Genomic DNA, 10,816 nt, shown 5'->3' with positions numbered 1-10,816 from the left:
ATTAATTTCAAGTGAGGACGGCTAAAACAAGAACCAACTCCAAGATACACCTAACTTTCCCAGGGATGAATTTCTTTTCAATATCCTCTAATAAACTGTAAGGGAAAGACCCTGAAAAAAAGAATGCCCACACAGACACTGGTTTCAATAGGTGAGTCTGGAAAATGAACACAAGTGCATTATCCAGTCCTACGGCATTAAGCACAGAATCACATCCCAAACTGTAAGTTAAAAGCATAAGTCAAAAATTCTCATCAGCAGATGCAAACGTGAAAATGCACACTCACACCAACCCCCGGTTTATGTCTCAGAATCCCCTGGTACATATATAGTCACACAAAGACATTAACAACAAGAGACTGTACCTCATCCCAGGAAGATTCTCTTCCTCTCTCTTCTGTAAAGTGGCGCACTGACACACCATGTGTAAAATGTAGTTACAGGTACATTAATGAGAATATACATGAATATATATTAATACCAGCATGTGCGTCTATCTCCGTTCGTGGATGTGTCAAAACAAAAGTGGCAGAAAAGACTTTCAAAGAGTTAGAGCATTTTCTGAAAAAAATGCTTAAGTCACGGTTGGGATATATTTCAAACCAAGTAGAAAGAGGAAAACACGTAAAAATAATGGATATTGGAATAGGGTTTGCGCACTATGTATTTCTAACATTTGAAGTTTGTTCTTGTTTTTGTTTTTTCTTTTCTTCTGTTTTTAAATGGAGGTACCGGGAATGAGCACATGGAATTCGGCATGCTAAGCAAGCATTCTATTTACCACTAACCTATGTCCTTCCACGAGTCAACTAGATTCTCGGCATAGATAAAATAAAAGACAAAACACTCTTTCACGGTTCACTGCCTTACAAAACCTGTTAGTTTGCTGAAGCGCAAAAGATCTTTGAGGCCTTCTTCCCCGTATCACACTAAGTCTCACATCAGACCGAGTGGGAGACAGGTCTCAGGACCCTTGACTGAAGAGACCACAGGCCCCGGGTTCAGGTGTTTCTTCCATAACCGATCATCGGGTGTGGAAGGTCAGGGCTCCACTCGCTGCAGACAGTGACAGGGGCGGGCTTGTCCTCCAGGGAGCCCGGAACGTGGTGTCTGTTGAAGGCCTGTGTGCAGAAACGACACGTCTGCCGTCCGTCAGAGGACCCTCTTTCCCTCTAAAACAGACACCTCCCTCCCCAGGGCAGGACGGGGAAGACGCGGTCCTTCAAGTGCGTCTGCTAAGGGACAAGAGGGACACGGCCGTGAGTCCAGTCACGGCCGCCCGTGCACGGGGAAGCCCAGGAGAGCGATCTGCCCTTCTTCTGCAGTGACTCAAGGAAGAAATAGAGGACTCTGCTTTCCTCTTACCGAGCGGAGCAGCTGGCGGTGGGGGGCGAGGTTGCACAGGGCACCAAGTGGGACCAGGTGCAGGTGCCCAGCTGGGCGACCATGGGCCGCACCCGGGGCAGGCCACGCAGGCTGGTCCTCGGAAAGTTTGGGGCCCTCCGGCCCATGGGGTGACCTGCAGGACAGAAGGGAGTGCTGGGTTGGATGACAGACAAAAGCGCCAACACCGACAAGAGCCGAAAGCCAACGCAGCAGCCGTCGGCATCGGGCACCCTCCCCTCCACCGGGTGCCCAGAGAGCAGCACGGTGCCACACGCTCCGCCCAGCCCTCTGGGGCCTGCCTGCAGCCTGGGCCGCACAGGGGGACACGGGGATAAGACCCTGAAGCCGCACGTCGCCGCCGCCGCTGTCTCCAAGTGGAGGAAGCCAAGGGTCTTCCTGCCCAAGAGGCTGCAAACAGAGCTTCCAGCATACGGGCAAACTAGCGCCTTCCCAACAGCCAGCCGCTCTGGGCGGGACGACACTCCCCGCCACCTTCCCCACCTCCACGCAAGCTTGCCCGGCGCGGACCAGGAACACGGAGACGGGACGGAAGTGAAGAGCTCATTCTCCACACGAGCAAGCAGAGCCGCACCAGGGTCACCGCTCTGCCTGCAGGGCTCTGCCTGCAGGACACTGCCAGGCCCTCTCAGCCCCCTCCTCACAAAGGGCCCTCCTCCGCTCCGCAGGGGCTGCCCCTGGGCGCAAAGAGCACTGGGGACCTGGGCATCCCGGAGTCCTGCAGCGGAGCTGGCCAAGGGTTCCTGAGGGGACAAGGCTGTCCTCAGAAAGGACTCAGGCTCCGCTACAATCATCCCTATCCTCAGGGACGTCTGGATTTTACGTTCGTCACGGAACGCACCCTACCTGCGTGCTACGGGAGAGTGACGTGGGGAGTCTCAACCCCACACCTGACACAAAAGTGACTGTACCATCTCATGCGCAAAACCCCACGGTTGGCCATGAGACCGACGAGCAGCTCTGACAGCTTCCAGGGCAGGCCCGACCCGGCGCAGGGTGGGGGACAAACACAACGTACGCCCTCTGGTGCGCATCGGAATTCCCCCGCAGGGAAGTAGGCATTTTCACGCGGGCTCTTTCCCTTCCAGCCTCTATTCCCTACTACAAACGCACCATCTCCGAGAGCCAGGCTTTTCTGCCCAGATTACAACTGGAGGCAGCGGCCAAGACACACTTACCTCCCGAGAAAAGACAGTGACGGGCTGTGACGTTTACCACACCCAGGAAGACTCAAAGTTGCACAAAGCACACCGTACAAAGCTGGAGGGAGGGCTTTGCCCCTTTTCCAGTTACCAGGATCTGAATGGACATTCTAAACAGGAGAATCACCTGGCCTGAGCCGGGAAACCAGTCAAAAGAACGACGACACAGAAATCCGTCTCAGTGACCCAGGAGCAACCCCAGGTGCAGGAGGTCAGGAAGGAGTCAGCCGAGCCAGGAGAAGTCAGTGTGGAGCGAGGGCTCACACTCCTCACGCTGTTTCGAGAAACCAACAGTCAAAGTCTGCAGGCCCCAGCTCCTAAGCACTCCCTCATGGCTCCTGCAGGCACCAGCCAAGGCGACGGGCTCCCGGGAGAAGCAGCCCACTGGCTCCTGGCCAAGAGTTTTGAGTCTGAAAAAGGCAGCGACACGCCACGCCAGACCCGTCACAGGACACACAGGCTGCAGACGAGGCCAGGAACGGCTGCCGGGAGAACGGGAAGATCACCTTTCCCAGGACGAGGTCCAACAGAGCATGACCAACGCACTTACCTGGGCCTCCGGGGCCGCCGCTGATGGGCGGGCACTGCCGGGCCACACCGGAGCCGCGCCAGGTCCCGCGTCGGCTAAAAACCACAGAAAAGGATGTAGGATTAAGCTTTCCTTCGAAGACACTGCTGAAGCGAACCAAAACCTTTGCGCCTTCCTTCCTTCCTTCCTTCCTTCCCCGTATCACACTCGTTTCTTGGAGGACCTGGATACTGACCCCAGGAACTCTGCATGCTAAGCCCGCATTCTATCTACTGCTGAGCTACATATACCCTTCCCCCCAGAGCACACTAGTTTCTAGGCACAGAGAACAAGAAATGCCAGCCACGTTCACTAACTTACCCAGTGTATAATAAGCTCCGTGTGCTCCACCAACAGAGGTCAGTGTTTTATGATCCGTCAGATCCTGCGGAGCCACTTCTACAGTCTCAGTAGCATACTCCGGTTTTGTAATTTCGGGCTTAGTCGCCCCTTCCTAGGAACACAAAACAAGATAAATCAGGAACCGAACTTCAGATCATGTGCATACGCTTAGTCAGTCAGGTAGACAACAGTTATTTACCGAAGCTATCAGAACATAAGCCCTATCCTGGGAGAAGCTGGCGGTACAAGTAAAAGGCAGATTCTCCTCTCTGTTCTGCCAGAGGCACAGGATCCATGAAAACAAATCAGCACAGAAAATTTTCAACAGCTCTACAACTGAGGTGAACGAGTACAGTAACGCCACAAAAGATAGGAGAGCCCGCTGCACGTGGATAGCTCAGGGAATGCTGGGAAGACCGCACTGTTTCGAAAAAGAGAGATCCAGTGCAGAGGGGGGATGTGGAGGGGATTTGGGGAAGGGCAGCCTGAGTAAAAGGAGCAGGTGGGAAACAGCGTAAGGCATTAAGGGAACTAGACCACTGTTACTGGCGGTGGAATGGGGAGACAAAACATGCTGCCTTGAAAATGAAACATCACTTTATTAATTTCAAGTGAGGACGGCTAAAACAAGAACCAACTCCAAGATACACCTAACTTTCCCAGGGATGAATTTCTTTTCAATATCCTCTAATAAACTGTAAGGGAAAGACCCTGAAAAAAGAATGCCCACACAGACACTGGTTTCAATAGGTGAGTCTGGAAAATGAACACAAGTGCATTATCCAGTCCTACGGCATTAAGCACAGAATCACATCCCAAACTGTAAGTTAAAAGCATAAGTCAAAAATTCTCATCAGCAGATGCAAACGTGAAAATGCACACTCACACCAACCCCCGGTTTATGTCTCAGAATCCCCTGGTACATATATAGTCACACAAAGACATTAACAACAAGAGACTGTACCTCATCCCAGGAAGATTCTCTTCCTCTCTCTTCTGTAAAGTGGCGCACTGACACACCATGTGTAAAATGTAGTTACAGGAACATTAATGAGAATATACATGAATGTATATTAAAACCAGCATGTGCGTCTATCTCCGTTCGTGGATGTGTCAAAACAAAAGTGGCAGAAAAGACTTTCAAAGAGTTAGAGCATTTTCTGAAAAAAATGCTTAAGTCACGGTTGGGATATATTTCAAAGCATGTAGTAAAGGAAAACACGTAAAAAAATGGATATGGGAATAGGGTTTGCGCACAATGTATTTCTAACATTTGAAGTTTGCTCTTGTTTTTGTTTTTTCTTTTCTTCTGTTTTTAAATGGAGGTACCGGGAATGAGCACATGGAATTCGGCATGCTAAGCAAGCATTCTATTTACCACTAACCTATGTCCTTCCACGAGTCAACTAGATTCTCGGCATAGATAAAATAAAAGACAAAACACTCTTTCACGGTTCACTGCCTTACAAAACCTGTTAGTTTGCTGAAGCGCAAAAGATCTTTGAGGCCTTCTTCCCCGTATCACACTAAGTCTCACATCAGACCGAGTGGGAGACAGGTCTCAGGACCCTTGACTGATGAGACCACAGGCCCCGGGTTCAGGTTTTTCTTCCATAACCGATCATCGGGTGTGGAAGGTCAGGGCTCCACACGCTGCAGACAGTGACAGGGGCGGGCTTGTCCTCCAGGGAGCCCGGAACGTGGTGTCTGTTGAAGGCCCGTGTGCAGAACCGACACGTCTGCATTCCGTCAGAGGACCCACTTTCCCTCTACAACAGACACCTCCCTCCCCAGGGCAGGATGGGGAAGAGGCGTTCCATCAACTGCATCTGCTAAGGGACCAGAGGGACACGGCCGTGAGCCCAGTCACGGCCGCCCGTGCACGGGGAAGCCCCGGAGAGCGATCTGCACATCTTCTGCAGTGACACAAGGAAGAAACAGAGGACTATGCTTTCCTCTTACCGAGCGGAGCAGCTGGCTTTGGGAGGCGAGGTTGCACAGGGCACCAAGTGGGACCACTTGCAGGTGCCCAGCTGGGCGACGATGGGCCGCACCCGGGGCAGGCCACGCAGGCTGGTCCTCGGAAAGTTTGGGGCCCTCCGGCCCATGGGGTGACCTGCAGGACAGAAGGGAGTGCTGGGTTGGATGACAGACAAAAGCGCCAACACCGACAAGAGCCGAAAGCCAACGCAGCAGCCGTCGGCAACGGGCACCCTCCCCTCCACCGGGTGCCCAGAGAGCAGCACGGTGCCACACGCTCCGCCCAGCCCTCTGGGGCCTGCCTGCAGCCTGGGCCGCACAGGGGGACACGGGGATAAGACCCTGAAGCCGCACGTCGCCGCCGCCGCTGTCTCCAAGTGGAGGAAGCCAAGGGTCTTCCTGCCCAAGAGGCTGCAAACAGAGCTTCCAGCATACGGGCAAACTAGCGCCTTCCCAACAGCCAGCCGCTCTGGGCGGGACGACACTCCCCGCGACCTTCCCCACCTCCACGCAAGCTTGCCCGGCGCGGACCAGGAACACGGAGACGGGACGGAAGTGAAGAGCTCATTCTCCACACGAGCAAGCAGAGCCGCACCAGGGTCACCGCTCTGCCTGCAGGGCTCTGCCTGCAGGACACTGCCAGGCCCTCTCAGCCCCCTCCTCACAAAGGGCCCTCCTCCGCTCCGCAGGGGCTGCCCCTGGGCGCAAAGAGCACTGGGGACCTGGGCATCCCGGAGTCCTGCAGCGGAGCTGGCCAAGGGTTCCTGAGGGGACAAGGCTGTCCTCAGAAAGGACTCAGGCTCCGCTACAATCATCCCTATCCTCAGGGACGTCTGGATTTTACGTTCGTCACGGAACGCACCCTACCTGCGTGCTACGGGAGAGTGACGTGGGGAGTCTCAACCCCACACCTGACACAAAAGTGACTGTACCATCTCATGCGCAAAACCCCACGGTTGGCCATGAGACCGACGAGCAGCTCTGACAGCTTCCAGGGCAGGCCCGACCCGGCGCAGGGTGGGGGACAAACACAACGTACGCCCTCTGGTGCGCATCGGAATTCCCCCGCAGGGAAGTAGGCATTTTCACGCGGGCTCTTTCCCTTCCAGCCTCTATTCCCTACTACAAACGCACCATCTCCGAGAGCCAGGCTTTTCTGCCCAGATTACAACTGGAGGCAGCGGCCAAGACACACTTACCTCCCGAGAAAAGACAGTGACGGGCTGTGACGTTTACCACACCCAGGAAGACTCAAAGTTGCACAAAGCACACCGTACAAAGCTGGAGGGAGGGCTTTGCCCCTTTTCCAGTTACCAGGATCTGAATGGACATTCTAAACAGGAGAATCACCTGGCCTGAGCCGGGAAACCAGTCAAAAGAACGACGACACAGAAATCCGTCTCAGTGACCCAGGAGCAACCCCAGGTGCAGGAGGTCAGGAAGGAGTCAGCCGAGCCAGGAGAAGTCAGTGTGGAGCGAGGGCTCACACTCCTCACGCTGTTTCGAGAAACCAACAGTCAAAGTCTGCAGGCCCCAGCTCCTAAGCACTCCCTCATGGCTCCTGCAGGCACCAGCCAAGGCGACGGGCTCCCGGGAGAAGCAGCCCACTGGCTCCTGGCCAAGAGTTTTGAGTCTGAAAAAGGCAGCGACACGCCACGCCAGACCCGTCACAGGACACACAGGCTGCAGACGAGGCCAGGAACGGCTGCCGGGAGAACGGGAAGATCACCTTTCCCAGGACGAGGTCCAACAGAGCATGACCACCGCACTTACCTGGGCCTCCGGGGCCGCCGCTGATGGGCGGGCACTGCCGGGCCACACCGGAGCCACGCCAGGTCCCGCGTCGGCTAAAAACCACAGAAAAGGATGGAGGATTAGGCTTTCCTGCGAAGACACTGCTGAAGCGAACCAAAACCTTTGCGCCTCCCTTCCTTCCTTCCTTCCTTCCCCGTATCACACTCGTTTCTTGGAGGACCTGGATACTGACCCCAGGAACTCTGCATGCTAAGCCCGCATTCTATCTACTGCTGAGCTACATATACCCTTCCTCCCAGAGCACAATAGTTTCTAGGCACAGAGAACAAGAAATGCCAGCCACGTTCACTAACTTACCCAGTGTATAATAAGCTCCGTGTGCTCCACCAACAGAGGTCAGTGTTTTATGATCCGTCAGCTCCTGCGGAGCCACTTCTACAGTCTCAGTAGCATACTCCGGTTTTGTAATTTCGGGCTTAGTCGCCCCTTCCTAGGAACACAAAACAAGATAAATCAGGAACCGAACTTCAGATCATGTGCATACGCTTAGTCAGTCAGGTAGACAACAGTTATTTACCGAAGCTATCAGAACATAAGCCCTATCCTGGGAGAAGCTGGCGGTACAAGTAAAAGGCAGATTCTCCTCTCTGTTCTGCCAGAGGCACAGGATCCATGAAAACAAATCTGCACAGAAAAGTTTCAACAGCTTTTCAACTGAGGTGAACGGGTACAGTAACGCCACAAAGGACAGGAGAGCCCGCTGCACGTGGATAGCTCAGGGAATGCTGGGAAGACCGCACTGTTTCGTAAAAGAGATCCACAGCAGAGGGGGGATGTGGAGGGGCTTTGGGGAAGGGCAGCATGAGTAAAAGGAGCAGGTGGGAAACAGCGTAAGGCATTAAGGGAACTAGACCACTGTTACTGGCTGTGGAATGGGAAGACAAAACATGCTGCATTGAAAATGAAACATCACTTTATTAATTTCAAGTGAGGACGGCTAAAACAAGAACCAACTCCAAGATACACCTAACTTTCCCAGGGATGAATTTATTTTCAATATCCTCTAATAAACTGTAAGGGAAAGACCCTGAAATAAAGAATGCCCACACAGACACTGGTTTCAATAGGTGAGTCTGGAAATTGAACACAAGTGCATTAACCAGTCCTACGGCATTAAGCACTGAATCACATCCCAAACTGTAAGTTAAAAGCATAAGTCAAAAATTCTCATCAGCAGATGCAAACGTGAAAATGCACACTCACACCAACCCCCGGTTTATGTCTCAGAATCCCCTGGTACATATATAGTCACACAAAGACATTAACAACAAGAGACTGTACCTCATCCCAGGAAGATTCTCTTCCTCTCTCTTCTGTAAAGTGGCGCACTGACACACCATGTGTAAAATGTAGTTACAGGTACATTAATGAGAATATACATGAATGTATATTAAAACCAGCATGTGTGTCTATCTCCGTTCGTGGATGTGTCAAAACAAAAGTGGCAGAAAAGACTTTCAAAGAGTTAGAGCATATTCTGAAAAAAATGCTTAAGTCACGGTTGGGATATATTTCAAACCAAGTAGTAAGAGGAAAACACGTAAAAATAATGGATATGGGAATAGGGTTTGCGCACTATGTATTTCTAACATTTGAAGTTTGTTCTTGTTTTTGTTTTTTCTTTTCTTCTGTTTTAAAATGGAGGTACCGGGAATGAGCACATGGAATTCGGCATGCTAAGCAAGCATTCTATTTACCACTAACCTATGTCCTTCCACGAGTCAACTAGATTCTCGGCATAGATAAAATAAAAGACAAAACACTCTTTCACGGTTCACTGCCTTACAAAACCTGTTAGTTTGCTGAAGCGCAAAAGATCTTTGAGGCCTTCTTCCCCGTATCACACTAAGTCTCACATCAGACCGAGTGGGAGACAGGTCTCAGGACCCTTGACTGAAGAGACCACAGGCCCCGGGTTCAGGTGTTTCTTCCATAACCGATCATCGGGTGTGGAGGGTCAGGGCTCCACTCGCTGCAGACAGTGACAGGGGCGGGCTTGTCCTCCAGGGAGCCCGGAACGTGGTGTATGTTGAAGGCCCGTGTGCAGAACCGACACGTCTGCCGTCCGTCAGAGGACACTCTCCCTCTACAACAGACACCTCCCTCCCCAGGGCAGGACGGGGAAGTCGCGGTACATCAAGTGCGTCTGCTAAGGGACAAGAGGGACACGGCCGTGAGCCCAGTCATGGCCGCCCGTGCACGGGGAAGCCCCGGAGAGTGATCTGCCCTTCTTCTGCAGTGACTCAAGGAAGAAATAGAGGACTCTGCTTTCCTCTTACCGAGCGGAGCAGCTGGCGGTGGGGGGCGAGGTTGCACAGGGCACCAAGTGGGACCAGGTGCAGGTGCCCAGCTGGGCGACGATGGGCCGCACCCGGGGCAGGCAACGCAGGCTGGTCTTCGGAAAGGTTGGGGCCCTCCGGCCCATGGGGTGACCTGCAGGACAGAAGGGAGTGCTGGGTTGGATGACAGACAAAAGCGCCAACACCGACAAGAGCCGAAACCCAACGCAGCAGCCGTCGGCAACGGGCACCCTCCCCTCCACCTTGTGCCCAGAGAGCAGCACGGTGCCACACGCTCCGCCCAGCCCTCTGGGGCCTGCCTGCAGCCTGGGCCGCACAGGGGGACACGGGGATAAGACCCTGAAACCGCACGTCCCCGCCGCCGCTGTCTCCAAGTGGAGGAAGCCAAGGGTCGTCCTGCCCAAGAGGCTGCAAAAAGAGCATCCAGCACACGAGCAAACTAGCGCCTTCCCAACAGCCAGCCGCTCTGGGCGGGACGGCCCTGCACGCCACCTTCCCCAGCTCCACGCAAGGTTGCCCGGCTCGGACCAGGAACACGGAGACGGGACGGAACTGAAGAGCTCATTCTCCACACGAGCAAGCAGAGCCGCACGAGGGTCATCGCTCTGCCTGCAGGGCTCTGCCTGCAGGAAACTGCCAGGCACTCCCTGCCCCCTCCTCACAAAGGGCCCTCCTCCGCCCCGCAGGGCCTGCCCCTGGGCGCAAAGATCACTGGAGTCCTGGGCATCCCGTAGTCCTGCAGCGGTGCTAGCAAAGGGCTCCTGAGGGGAAAAGGCTGTCCTCAGAAGGGACTCAGGCTCCGCTACAATCATCCCTATTCTCAGGGACGTCTGGATTTTACGTTCGTCACGGAACGCACCCTACTTGCGTGCTACGGGAGAGTGACGTGTGGAGTCTCCACCCCACACCTGACACCAAAGGTACTGTAAAATCTCATGTGCAAAACCCCACGGTTTGCCATGAGACCGACGAGCAGCTCTGACAGCTTCCAGGGCAGGCCCGACCCGGCGCAGGGTGGGGGACAAACAAAACGTACGCCCTCTGGTGCGCATCGGAATTCCCCCGCAGTGAAGGAGGCATTTTCACGGCGGGCTCTTTCCCTTCCAGCCTCTATTCCCTACTACAAACGCACCATCTCCGAGAGCCAGGCTTTTCTGCCCAGAGTACAACTGGAGGCAGCGGCCAAGACACACTTACATCCCGAG

The sequence above is a fragment of the Camelus dromedarius genome, unplaced genomic scaffold (assembly GCF_036321535.1).
Source record: "Camelus dromedarius isolate mCamDro1 unplaced genomic scaffold, mCamDro1.pat HAP1_SCAFFOLD_121, whole genome shotgun sequence".
NCBI classification, from domain to species: domain Eukaryota; kingdom Metazoa; phylum Chordata; class Mammalia; order Artiodactyla; family Camelidae; genus Camelus; species Camelus dromedarius.
Note: the sequence above shows the minus strand (reverse complement) of the source record.